The 13,896-nt window shown below is 51.3% G+C and overlaps 1 protein-coding gene across 1 annotated transcript in view; it reads left to right on the top strand.

Moving 5' to 3' along the window:
• UACA (uveal autoantigen with coiled-coil domains and ankyrin repeats) overlaps positions 1-13,896 on the top strand; it is a 127,266-nt gene that overhangs the window by 49,560 nt on the left and 63,810 nt on the right. The gene's annotated exons all lie outside the window — the stretch shown is intronic.

The raw sequence follows: 13,896 nt of genomic DNA, 5'->3' as shown, positions 1-13,896 counted from the left end.
TTATTTGGATGAACTCAGGCTTTGTAACTTGGTGCATTTTCTCCTRCTGGTGCTGGCAGAACCTCAAGGGTGTCTTTCAGCCCCATCTTGGCTGATGTCCGTGGCCCAGTGTCCCAGGCTTCCTTTGTCCTGTGAGCTCTTCTGCTGAACCCTTGTGAGATGGGCAGCTTTGCCYATGTGTGTAAGAGCCTGTAGGATCAGATCTACAATTTTCTAATGTTTCTGGAAGTTCTCTTAAGCTCACAGGCTTTGAAAGTGTTTAATTACCCTGTGCAGAAAGATCTGCATGGGCAGTCCTGGTGCTCTTGTGGCAATGGACCTGTTCACGGTAAGCTGAGAAGCTGGGAGAGACACTCAGATTTACTGAAGACAGGTTTTTGCTTTGGTTTCCAAATCCCTCTTTGCTACAGCTTCCCATCTGTGCGCTGATGATAAAAGCRCTACCGTGTCTCTCCAGGGGCTTGTGGGGATAAACACACTAGAGGTTTGTGCAGTGCTGGATGTGATGGAAATTGGACTGGCTAATGCCAAGAAATAGCTCTCTGCTGACATCTCTAAGCACAGCACTGCCCTACTCATACGTGCTCCTGTTGGTTTCTTTTGTTTCCCTGAACGAGCTCGATGAAGTGATTCTTGTGTTAGTAGGAGAGACTGCTACGCTGCGTGCTGCAGCTTCCGTCCGTGCTGGCTGTGCTTTGAATCACCGGGCATGTGCTGTTCTTGCATTTAAAAAGAAAACCGTGGAGATCCCTCTGCTTCCTGTGCATCCGTCGCTTTCCCCCTCCTGGGGGTGCGGGGCCCTGCGGTGCGGCCGCCTGCAGATGGTGCCAGAGCCGTGGACAGGAGCGAGCTGGCCGGCCCCGCGCAGCCTCCAGCCCACGCTCCCCGGGGCAGCGCGGAAGTGATGCGCGGCTATCGCGGGGAAGTAGCTGGAAGTCGAGAGGAAATCTGTACCAAAACAGTTTACAAAGTTTTTTTTTTTTTTTTTTTAAACAAAGTACTGCCTTACATTGTTGAAAACACTGTCTTGAAATAGGAGAAACATTGAAACCGAGAGCAGGATGTGGAAAAGGCCCTCACTTCTTGTGCAGGTGCTTCACATCTTCACTGTCCTTCTGCGTTGTCTGTTCTGGTACCAGTGAGGTCTAGTGCTGGTTCCTGCGTGAGAGATGAGAGGTGATGTACGCACGGAAAGCAGCCAGCTTTAGTCTTAAGTGCCCTCGAGTCGGGCTGAGCTGTGCTCGAGGTCTGGCTCCGAGCCCGGTACCCCTCCTGCCAGCCCTCGCTTCCCTGCAGCGCACCACGTACCACCTTGCACTTCAGAGCAATAGCGGCTTTTGTGACCAGGGCTGTTCATCAGCTGCACATGACTGCTTGGGATTTGTGGGTTTTTTTTTCCTAGTTGTCATATTGTAAAGGAAAGTATCTAAAGGAGATTTGTCTGCCATCCACCTCGTGTGTGCCAGTTTCCTCGCACACCAGGTTGCTTATCCATCCCCTCCGTTTTGGTCCTTCCCCAGGCACATCTCCAGGTTCTGAATATCCTTGAAGACATTTTCTTTAATCTCTCAATTTGAGTGCTTAAAACGGTTTACAACATCAGCTGCTTCAGAGTTTACAGAAACTGAGACTAGTCAGGTGGGCTTTCTCGTTTATTCTTTCAGTGAGAGAGCAAGGATGTCTAGAGAGCAGCAGTGCATCTGCTAGGTCATAACTATCACAAGGCAGAAATACTTAACCTCTTAATTCCCAAAGATTTCAGATTGACCATTTGTTTCCCTGTTAAAAATACTTGCAGCCAGTAAGAATTGAGGGTCAGTCACTAAAAATGGGGGGGGAATGACATGACCCTGGTCCCTCCTCTTCTGGTGMTGGTGATTTTCTACTTCAAGCACTAGCCTGATGTGGGAGAATTTTGTTCACCCCCAAATCAGTGGACCCGCTCAGATGAGCACAGTCTTGGGAAAGAGCCTCTAGTGCAGAGTCAGGATGCATGTCCTCAGCTCCAGCAGAGGTGAAGCCTTCTCCAGTTTCCCCCCCAGACTGTGAGGCCCCCATCCGATCACCATAAAACAGGAAGCATCCTTGCAGGACACAGAGCCCGAAGGGCTGTTGYGTGTGGTGTTGGGTGAGCTGGTCAGTGGTAGCACTAAACCAGCCACTGTGGATTTGGCTTTCCTAGTCAAGATGTGCTTGTTTGCAGTGTACCTGCCGTGCACCATGTATCCCATGTTGATTGCTCTGCTAAATCCTCATGGACRAAGCCATGTATGAAGGAGACGATGGTGAGAAACAGAGACTGGCTTTTATCTGGCTTTGCAGTAGGTTGTGGATGTAATTTACTTTCTATGGATTATCCAGCTGGTTGCTGGATGGGGTAGCCTGGGTGACACTTTTCTTTTCAAATTAGGTCTCTGTGGAGACTTACTTCTTTGTAGGTGATAACTTTACAGAGGAGACTAATGACTACATGTTGATGAAATGCTGCTGTGAACCCATCTGGTACTGTTATGCATCTTTGGGTAATGGTGGGTGAGCACAGGCAGCAGAGAGAGCTGCCGTAAAAAAGGTGGAAGAGGTTGACCTCTCTTCTCTCTGACGGCTCTGTTAGTTTTTTTGGATCAAAGCTTTTCACATTTGGTCCCTGCACTTGAAGAAGCTCAAGTGTTTCCACTGCAGCCATTAGCAATTCTGGCTCTGCTCCCCACCACCCATCCCCARACCTACTTTGCAAGCATTCTCCTCGAAACTTTGTAGTTTACAAAAATAAAACCTAGATTAAATCCAGTACAGCTGCCCTGAGGTTTGAATCAATGCTGGTATGATGTGTTGCCAAAGAGAATTACTCAGGAGTGTGGATTAGAGCTTCTTGTCTCCAGGAAGATCTGGTTTTCAAAGCCAGGGAATTTTCACAGCTCCAACTGGTGCATCTTCAGCTACGAGGCTCTGGTGCCCTTCTCCTTGGGCACCAAGCTGTCAGCTGTCTTGTGTTTGTCTCAGCTTCTTCATCTCCTCTTTCCTCCCCCCGGCTCAATATTCCCTGTGCATTTACCTTGGCTAGGATTTGCTGGCCAGGACTGCCCTCTAGCCTTCTCCATTGCTCTCTCACCAGCTGTAAAAACCTCAGTACTTTAAAAAATATTTTTCTTCCTGTTGGGAGAGAGGTTCACCTTATTTATTTTTAACAGTCCATACTCCAGCAGCACTGCTGAGGGTCCAAATGCTCAAGAAAGGTTTAGAAAYTCTAGTTTTTAGCAGCTGCTGGGTCTGAGGGAAGAGATGCTGCAGGAATCGTCTCTGCAGTGCTGGTGCTGTATGGCAGCATCTCGGAGCAGCAGCGCACGAGCTCRCCTGCAGGCAGGGGAGGCTCAGAGCTCAGAAAGGGCGAAGGGCTCAATTCAAGGCTGATGTTGAGCAAAATGCTTATTGCCAAGCACGTTGCCCTTGGAATGGTGGTTGGCCCCTCTCTCCAGCTGCAGTGGAGAGGCAGTCCAGCTCTGCAGTCCCCACCAGGCTCTTCCCGCTTTGCAGCGTGGTGGTGCCTGTTTCCCAGAGCAGTCCGCAGAGCTCTCCGGCTTCCTGCTCATCGTGCTGCTCTGCCGCGTGGAGGCTGCTGGCAAGCTGTCCTTCTCCTAGKTCTTCCTGCTGGAGCAGCAAGAAGGGCGGAGGGTGCTGCTGCAGCACACCTGAGCTGCTCTCAGCCGGCTGGATGGCTTCAGCCTTGACCAGACGCAGGTCTCGGCCTGTCTCATACGGGAGCTCCTGACCTGGTTCTGAATTCCAGCCCGCCGGACGGATAGACCGTGCAGCACCCAGGCCTCAGGACGGGGTGGGGGTGTTCTTGGAGCCATCYGAATCCGTGCAGGAGGAGAGGCGAAGGGGAGGGTGCTGGCCCTCCTAGGAGCGAGAGGCGGAGGCAAGCCTGCCCGAGCTGGGAGCTGAATGCAAAGCTGGGGAGAGCCACGTGCCTGGTGTGCGTGTCTCGCGGGAAGGGAGCCTGTCTGAGGACGCTAGTGGAAAACGTCSGGAGGAAGATGCTGGGTAACTCACCATAGTGTTTTGGGAGTAGGAACGATTGAGGCTGCAACAGATGTTTTGATGGATTCAGGCTTTATTATTTACGTTCCATTTTTGGTTTTGGTTGCTCATCTCCCTAACAGAGTCAAGGCTGCAAAACAAAACAGCATCCAAATTAGATCTCAGTATTGCCTATTAAATCTCTTAAAAATTGCAGTCTGGATCTGTATAAATAAAAGTCTGGCCTGGTAGAGAGGAAGAGTGAGCCACCAGATTCCCCACTGAACAGAAACTTTTTCCTACAAATGAGGACCTGCTCCCTTATGTGTCAGGACCCCTGCAAGGTTTAATTTTTGTGTCAGTGCTAATTGATTGGAAGCAACAATTTTGCCAGACAAAGCTGTAAATTAGTTTCAAATGGGGGAAACAGGCCACCCACTGCCCAAATATCATATTGCAGTAACAACATTAAACACAGAGCAAACCATAACCCGGGGAAGGAAAATCCAAGTGAAACCAGATTTCCACTCGTTCCCTTTCCCCAGGAAAGTGGAACCAGATGGCTTGTGGCTTTGATAATAAGAGAGGCTGATTCTTTCAGATACCGCTTAAACTAAGTATTGCACAAAGGGATGGGCTGAGATGCAAAACCTCGCAGGCATGAATTCTGCCTCTTGAGACCTTTGGCATGCAAAACACTCCCTATAAAAACATTACAGAAAACTCTCGTCTTAATTGCAGCTCGGCCCTGCTTCTGGCAAGGACGGCCCTGCTCGTCGCCCCATCCGAAACACCAGCTCTGCTCCCCGGAGCTTCGGCCGCGCGTGCCGGTTCGCTGTTGCCTTCGGGGCTCGGCGGAGGGTGCAGCGTTCGCGGAGGGCCCGCGCGGCAGGGCCCGGCGTCGGTGGGGCGTTAGCCGTGCGCGCTGSGGCGGCAGCCGAGCGGCTGGGCTGGTTCGGGCACCGCTGGGGCCGAGAGCGCCGAGCGGCTCTGAGCTCGGACTGACCGACGGTCTCYGCTGTTCGGGAGGGACACCGCTGCCTTCGGAGGCGCCTGGTGCTTTCCCGTTGCTCGTTGGGTCTGATGCAGGAGGCGTCCGCGTTCAACGTCCGCTGGTGTGCCGGGGCGGATGAGAAGCGTGGTCTCTGCCCTAGAAGAGCTGGTGGAAATTCCTCGTGACTTCCGTGCTSTTTGAGCCTGGGCACCGAATGCTTCCTCTCCCCCGGGGAGTCCTCCTGTCTCCAAGCTGATGCCTCCCGGCCGTCTCGGTGCGCAGGGCTCGGATACAGCCCGTGTCTCGGGCTGGGGAGGGACCTGGGGCGGGGGGAATAGCTGTCTCGCATCTGCTTTCTGGCTTTCTTTGATTTTTTTGCTTTTATGTTTGGTTTAGAAATATGATTTTTTTTAAAGCTGTGTTTTCGTGCAGCTGCCACGAGCCTTTGGGGAGTGGGTTGGCAAGGGCGTTCCCTTGTGAGAAGCAGGTACATTGCGAAGTTGTGGAGTAGAGGTCGCAAGCTCCTGTTGGTAGTTTTTGGAGAGCGTATGGACTGCCTGGTGATGATGTCAGGGGAGCTGTGCGTACGTTGTGCTTGGATGAGGGCTTTGAAAAACCATCAACAAATAATTGCAATTTCCTCTTTGTCTTGTGGTAAGGCTAGATCCAAGCCTGAGAAACCACTGTTGCTGGGTATAATAATATACAAAATAGAAATCTCTAACCAACCCAGTACGGAATGCTTTGCAATCACTTCTAAATCACTGTGGGTTGCTTTAGCCACAGATGCGAAGCCTGACATCCAAGTGCACAGCAGAAGGTGGGTAGGAAGTGTTACACAGACCTCCATGTGTGTGTATGCTGGTCTCTCCTGGTTGCAGAGGGGTTTTTCTTTCTCTTCTTCTTCTTCCAGAATAATCAGGAAGAGGTATTTGTTCAAGGATCTGCTAGGCTTTCTACGTCAAGCTGAAATGCTGAATAATGAATGAGACTGGAGGAAAGCTGGCTTACCAGGCCCTCCAGGAGAGCAAACTGGGGGCTGCTGGTTGAGGTCTGTCCTCAATTCGGCCTGTGCTACTCTGTAGGTGTCACTTTGGTCACGCATGGGTGGTAAAGGGCGGGTGGGATCCACGGATGAGGGTTTCAGCCCTTGCGTGAACGAGTCACTTGATCGCCGCACCCTGAAAGAGGGGTAGGRCTTGCACTGGCAGTCCGGTCCGTTCAGGTGAACCCCTCTCTTGACCTCTCCTTAGCGCTGCCTCTTACCGCGGCTTTTAGCAGTGGCGAGTGCTTAGGTGATTCTGTCGATAGCGTCTAGTGCGTCTCAGCCTCTGCGTCACAGCTGGGTCATGCCCTTGGAAAAAAAAAAAAAACACGTGCAAGCGCAATTTTCCTGGAGGCAGCTGGGCCCAGGTTGTGCCTGACAAGCAGCAGCGCTGTTTCTCTGCTTCTTTGGCAAAGTACTTGTGAAACATGGGATGACACAGCCTCAGAGACCGATAAGAAATTCCCATCGCAACTGGAGAACGACCCCCGTGGTCCTTGAACTTGTGACGACTAGCAGCTGTAATTATGCATGCAGCATCTTCCCCCTAGGTGCCTACTGAATTACAATGCCGGGTTCTCCCAGGCTAATCGCTGTTTTGAACAACAAGATTGATTGCTTTCTCCTTTAATTATTTGCAGATCACTGAGACTTTGSAAAATGCTCTAGGTGACATAAACTGCAGTTTAGTGTTTTAGTGTTTGCCTGTCTTTGGGATTTTTTTTCAGCCTAGCCCCCAGCAGGAGTGCGGGAAAGAATGAGTGCAAACATCTATGCCCTGTAACGACCTGGCTAATAGACCTGCATCATCAAAGGCCTTAATATGAACCTTTGGGGAGAAGATGGTGTATCTTAACCCCATCCCTGCTCCCTTTCTGATTACTGTGGRTGAATTCAAACGTTTAACAGCTTTTGGCTGCTAATTTTTTAGCTCAGAACAGTTGGTAGCAAGCTACAGTGTGCACATGTGTGTGACAGTGATGACCTGGATTCACGCTATTCAACACACAGCTTCCAGGTTGCGRCGCCTCCAGGACCGTGCGCCTGAGGCTTTTGGGCTCTTGGCTGTGTAACGTGCCCCTCTGGAGGGTCACTGTTCTTCCTTTATGTTTGCTGACCTGGAAAATGTTTCTTTGAGTGTTCTGTATAAGAGTTGTCTGGCAAAGACGCTGCCTGGGATTTTTGTGGCGTGCTCGTTAAACCTCACAGATCTGTGCCATCTTAAAAGGTCACAATATCTGCATAGACTTTTACAGCTAAAGCTGCTGGAGGGCTGGGGAAGATAGTGTGCTTGTCGAGTCACATTCAGTAGAAAGCAGCTATTCCCATCGTCACACGGAAATAAATTTTCTTGTTCTGCGGGAGGATGCTTCTTTCTCAGACTCCTTCGTCTGCCACGGCATACGCAGAATCCAAACGAAAAYGCAGAGCTGCTTTGAGGCTTCCAAGTCACGGCAGCGTGATCTCTTCCAGAGCTCTCGCTGAACAGCACAGTGCAAGCGTGGTTGTTATTTAACTGAGTGAGTCCCTCGCAACATCTCACCTCCGTCTTCTGACTCTTAAGCAGCACAGGAAAGAAACYGGCCTCTGAAAGTCTCTGGTTGCATCCACTTGGCTCCCTCATTAATCAAGCAGTAACTCCTCCTGGCTTCTGTCYTCGTACTGCTCCTAATTGCTCCAGCTATCTTGGTCTTTCCTGCTTCACTATTGCCACCTTCTGTGTTGCGGCTGCTCTGCCCGACCTTGGGCCTGCCTGGCCAGGTAGCCTGGCTTCTTCCAGCCGTGCTGGGCTGCTGTCGCCTCTCAGCACTGGCAGCCCTCTGCTCGCTCCGTGTCAGCCTGCCTAGACCATCCGTCATGCTGGGTGGAGGGACTTCGGACTGCTGCAGTTCCTCCACGTGTCTAGGCACGTCTTGACCTGGTTGCCAGCACACCGTCAGAGCATAGCGTTGGTTCTGCTCCTTGTCCTCTCTGTGTCTGCGCTGGGGACAGTGTAGGGACAGAAATGTCCCTGGGGTGGCTCCGGCTACTGCCAGGAGCTGGAGGGCTTGTCCCACGGCCAGGCAGGAGAACAGAGTGCTGCTTTGTCCACTTGACTAACGTTTTTCTGTGCTAAAGAAACAAATGAGCTGTAGGGAAATGCACGTCTGCTATATATTTCTAATTAAAGCACAGCTTGGTGCTGATTAGATCTCAAAGTTACACCAAGAAAGGGGAAAAAATGTAAATAAGCAGTATTATTTTTTTCCCCCTCATCCTTTCAACAGATGGAGCTGCACTGATTAGATTATCTGATCTCTTTCGAAAGAACAAATTGTTGATGAGAAGCTATCTTTGTGGGCTCGCAGCGCGCCCGGCGCTGACTCGGATCGGGCTGCAGGGATGACGTATTGTTTGTTCTCGATGTGCCGAGACGCTTCCGCTGGCCCCAGCAGGCAGTTGGTGAATTTGCACGCAGCCACTATGCTGATGTCAGCAGTCACCGGCCGTTCTCGCCGATGACAGGCTGGCTCTGCCTGTTTTCAGGAATAAGGTTTTTCTTAAATCGCTTCTTTGGAGTAATTACATCAGCTAATTGGGGATCTAATTGGCTAATTAGAGCAAAGTGACAGTTCCTTCACTTTGTGTGGAAAGAACACCATGTAGTGACAGGCAATCTGCAAAGCTCTTCCCTGCCAATGCTGGTGTCACCAAGTGGTGGAGGAGGAACCGGGTGGACCTGTAACCTTGTGCTGTCCGTTAGCTGCCTCATCAGCCTGGTCTGAAGGGACAAACTCCTTCGACGGAGAACTTAACTCCTGCTGATACCAGGCCCCAAGCACTGCTTTGCCTCTTTTCCGGGAGCACGTCACAAGTCAGGTCTGTGTCCTCCTGCCCACCGCTGGCGACACGGGAACGCAGTCTGTAGTTGCATTGGATCAGTTCAGAAAATCTTGGCAGGGAAGTGATGGATCAGGTGCCTGGGGCCTGAGAAGACATTGTGCGATGAAATGCAACTGGGGCATGGTAGTGAATGCTAGTACAGTGAGCTGGACTTGGCATTTGCTGATGTATCTCCTGAGTCAGAAAGSTTTGGGGAAAAAAATGGAAAGGATGGATTTTTACCTTCACCTTCTTCTTGATAGCGTCATATAAACTGGGGCATCCGTGCTGCCTGAGATTGTGGTTTGGTTTGGCTGYGTGCTTGGGAAGCCTTTGGATGTGGTTCTGTTGTTGAGGGCCTGGGGTAGTAATCTGGAGGTCTAGATGCTTTTCTCGGCTCTGGCACCAGTTCAGTATGGCCTCAAGCAAATTTCTCCACAGCTCTAGGCCACTTTTTCTACTTCTTTGCCAGCTTTGCCTTTTAAGTAATCTCTTTGGAGCAGAAACATGTCTGTATGTATCCACAGTAGAGTTCTGATTTTGTTTGGAGCCACATCTAAATACTGCCTTACTATTTCTTTGAGCATCCGGATCTGAAGCTTAGGTCTTCGCTCATGTGTGATCTAACCCTAGAGGACCATAAAATCTGTTAGCAACATATGTTTCTGACAGCAGAGTTCCCTAGGCACTGAGATGTCTATTACTTGCTATTCCCAGTACATCTGAGCCCTTCATGTATTGAAGTGTTTGTGCCTGCATCCCTCTGGGGATGCATGGACTAGTGTCCTTCAGTCATCATATCCAGTGGCCCCATCCGGGAAGATCTGAGATGCCTAGAGCAGCCCTCCTGGCGCAGCTGGTAGGAGAGGAGGGAAAGGTGGTATGGTTTTAATGGGAATAATAAGAAGAGCACATTCCCTTCTCATGAATCTGCTTCTGCATAGCAGGCYTGCTCCCATGGCCTGAGGGTATATGTTCTCATCTCTTTGGAAGCTCTTAGAATTTCAGGTTATACTCTGCGACCTCAYGTCTTTCCAGTTTGATGCAATCTTTCATCTTAAAAATCTAGATTAGCTAAAATCGTGCCTCCTACCTTCCTGAGAAGCAAAGGTGCTGCTGGCATCCATCCTCGCAGTCTCCCTCGTTTCCAAATGTCAGCCTAAACCATGCGTTGCTGCCAGTCCTCTCAGCAGAGGAGGCCTGGCCAGCAACATGACCGTACTGCTGGCCTGGAAGCATGTTTCCTTTGGTCAGCGTGGGATTGTGGCTATGGGTTTGTCTCTGAGATTCAGTTTCTAGCAAGCCCAAAGCCTCAAGCAAACTTGGTTGCAGTGACTGAGTTTCACGTGAAAACCATGTGAAGCAAAATTTCTCACGCTCTGTCTTCATAGAACAATAAAAATAGCAGGCTGAGTTCACTCGAAAACTAGCCCCCGTGCACCCTGTGACAGATAAAACCTGAGATYTGAGTCTGTAGTGAGGGCCAAAACCAGGAGAATTTTGTACGGTTTCAAGTTTATTGTGAACACTTCACCAGGTTCTAACATATAGTTACTTGTTCTGGTAACTGCTTATTTGGTATTTAAATTACAGCAATGGATACTCCCTCTGACACTGTAATGCAGTCTGCAATCTTCCTCTTGCTTTATGTATTTGCCATAAGGTACTGCGTAGCACTTGCCACAGCCCTCTGGGGRAAAAGTTCAACCTGTTCTGAGATGTTTTTGCAGCTGGAAGAAAACGTCCTTATAACGCTTAAGGATAAATTGGTTTCAAAGTATTTTTGTAGTGTATAAAATAATATTTTATATATATAGAACAAAAGAGGCAAAGAAAGGATGTTCAGTTCCGCCAGTAAATTGGTCAGAGAATCTTTGTTCAGCTCTGTTGCTGCTTCGTTCACTTGGATGTTGCTGGAGGAAAAATCTTCTGACTGTGATCACAGTGGTATGTGCGAAGCAAAGAGCCAGGGCTGTCCTGCGTCACCAGCGGTTTAAGGGGGAAGATGAGCAAGGGGCTGTGCACAGGCCTGGGCATGCAGCACCGAGTTGCATGGCTGTGTCCGCAACAGTGAAGCGGAGCACTGAAGAAGACGGGCCAGGCCAGAGCTTGGGGGATTATAAACATGGAGCTTCGAGGAGGGCATTGGAAAACTGCATTTCTGTTTGACAGAAAAAAAGAAATACAGATTTGAAATGTAGTTTTTGTTCAGAACTTTAGTCTCGGGCTGAGGCCACCTCTGCGTTTCATGCAGTTAAGTATGTCTCTGCAAAATGTTTCAGTTTTGACAAGTGGGTGTTTTCCAACAAAAGCAAACACAGCTGAAAAACTCCCCAGCAGCTGAATGCTACTGCACATCTTGGCTCTTGCTGGAAGGGAAGAGCAAAGGRTTATGAAACGAAGCGTTCTCTCAGCACGCGTTACCTTACTCCGTGCAGTGTGTCCCTTGCATCAAATAGGATGGAGAGTGTCAACAGTTTCCAGCTGAGCATTAGCAACGGAGCGGACTTTTCACGGGCTGCAGCCTTCTGTGCTGTTGCGATAGCCAGGTTCCCAGGGCCGTCCACCCACCCCTTCGCTGGGAAGTTCAGCCCACATCACCAAGACTATACCCATCACTGCAGTCCTGAGCCTGCGGTGTTCACGTACGCTGAAACCCGGGGGCAGTTCCCCCTTCAGCACAGCATTTCTGCTGTTGAGCACTGAGGTGGCAGTGAGAACGTGATAGGAAAAGATGCATCTCCAGGATTCAGTCTTGCTGCGTCGCTATTCCAGCAAGCCTGGGCTCGCCAGCTCTCGCTTTACCAGTAGCTGGGCCAGCTAAAGCTCTTCGTCCATAGCTGAGCGGGAGGAAGATCTTCCTCAACCAAGAGAGCAGGCACGGTCCATTCTTGCCACCAAGCCAACTCTTGTTCAGGAGACGAGACCGTGACGTGCGCGGGGACAAGCCTGGTTCCTGCTGGTGTGGTGGGATGTGAATTATCACGTGATGCAAATTAGCGTGACAGCCTGCATCTTTCTGGCAGAAAAATTCTAAATGAAAAATCTTTATTCCAAACTGGTTGTCCACAGAATATTTCCTGAGGAGCTTCTTCAGCTAAGCTAAGAGAAAGCAGCACTTCTGAACAAGCCATTTGTGTGTCTCTTGAAATACAATTTTGATTTCTAAACTAAAATAAAAATTATTTTTGAATTGACGTTTTGACTTGAAATGTCACTTTGTTTTTAATTGAAGAAGCAGAATGAAATGACATTTTAAGTCAAAATGTTAATGTTTTGTTTAGACACTTCCCATAGGAAAATTCAAATGTTTCATCAGCGCTGACATTTGCCTGTGAAAGAATTCCAAAACCCAGAGTTTTTCCAGAGGTGAGAGCTTTTCACATTGGGTATCTGAGCAGGTTCTGCTGTTAGATGATCTGCTTGTTAGCGAGGGGCGGTAGGGGTGTCCTCAGATGTGTCGTTAGCTTGTTTCTGATAGCAGCGAAGGTGTGGATTCAACTCTCCTCCAGAAGAGGTGAGCGGGTCACCAGACTAATGCTGTGCTATTAAGCTGCTGCGTCTCTTCAACAAAATCCTCTGGCACTTGAAATAACGAGCCCTGCTAATTCAGTGTGTTCTGTGTGCCCTTGCTTAGTGCCGAGAGCCTGCCTTTCCTCTGCTAATCAGGCTGAACAGTCCATCCCGAAACCTGCCGGTTTCGCTAATTCTGTGCAAAGGAAACGCTCAATTATTGCAAAGTAAAGGTTTGCTTTGCTGGAGAGCCCAATCTGCAGAAGCACCCACTTGTGGAACGGCGCAGCACCCCTCCTGGAGTGTTTCAGAGCGACTTTGCAGCGAATTCCCGGAGGGGAAGGGGAAAAGGAGCAGAAAATCAAACACGCTGAAGAGGACTTCTCGCCCGCAACACCAGACCCGTGTTAGCGGTGAGACTTCCTGATCAAATCCTCCTCCTGTGACACAAGGGCATGGTTTGTTCTTGCTCCCGGGAGATGTCCGTGTCCCAGCGCTAAGAGACTTTGACGTGCGGGAGCAGGTTCTGGGCTGCCCGGGGAGGGCAAGGGAGGAAGCGTGCTTGAGCGGCGTAGTCAGGACCTGCTGGCGAGGGGACGTGACGAGATGGAGCGTGACGCTCCTGCAAGCGGAACAGCACTGACGTGCTCGCCTGGAGCGCTGTCGCGGCCCAGCTCGTCGCGGGGCAGAGCTGCCGCGCTGCCCCGCAGCCGCGGCTGCCCCCGCCCAGGCCGGGCCCGGCTGCCCGCCGGCTCCTGGAGGGACCTTGTCCCCCCGAGCAGGGGTCGGCGCGATGCAGCTGCTGGTAGTGCGCGTCACGTTGTCCACCTGCTTCTCCGCCTGAGCAAAAAGCGGTGACGACTCTGCTGGTTTTCCGGGAAGGGCGATGCTGGGAGGGGAGGGGAAGGTGCATCGCTTCTGCCAGCTCCCTGGGACGCCCCTTCCAGGAGAGGGGAACTGCCCGAAGCGCTGCCGGACGCGGAGGGAGTGCAGCAGGCCCGTGCCTCTGCAGGGTCCCTCCCGGGGCTTCCCGCGGTCGGCACGGGGTTGGCGGTGTCCGCTGCGGCGAGGAGCAGGGTCTCCAGCTCCGCCGGGGGTCTGGACCAGGGTTGTGCCTCTTCCTCCTCTGTGCTGCTGCAGGCAGGTCAAAACCAGACAGAAATCGCAGGGCGGGAACGTTACGCAGGACGGACGGAAGAGATCCGGACAACGTGGATCATCTCAGCGGCAAGATCAACGACCTGGAAGCGTTCAGGGACGGGAGAGGGACAGAAACGCTCTCGGGGAAGAGGGAGTCCTAAGGAACTGAGCTCTACGGGACGTGGACGGCGTCCAGGGCGCGGGGCTGCCCTGGGCACRGCTCGGCACGGCTCGGCWCGGCTCGGCGCGGGGAGGCGAGCCGCGGCAGCGCAGCGCCGGAGCGGTGCAGCGCTGTGCCTGACCCCTCGGTGGGGCAGCCGGAGGG

The sequence above is a fragment of the Rhea americana genome, unplaced genomic scaffold (genome assembly GCF_003343005.1).
Source record: "Rhea americana isolate MKP2758 unplaced genomic scaffold, rheAme1 scaffold_178, whole genome shotgun sequence".
Classification (NCBI taxonomy): domain Eukaryota; kingdom Metazoa; phylum Chordata; class Aves; order Rheiformes; family Rheidae; genus Rhea; species Rhea americana.
The sequence above is the reverse complement of the archived record's forward strand: the minus strand, read 5'-3'. Positions and strand labels throughout refer to the sequence as shown.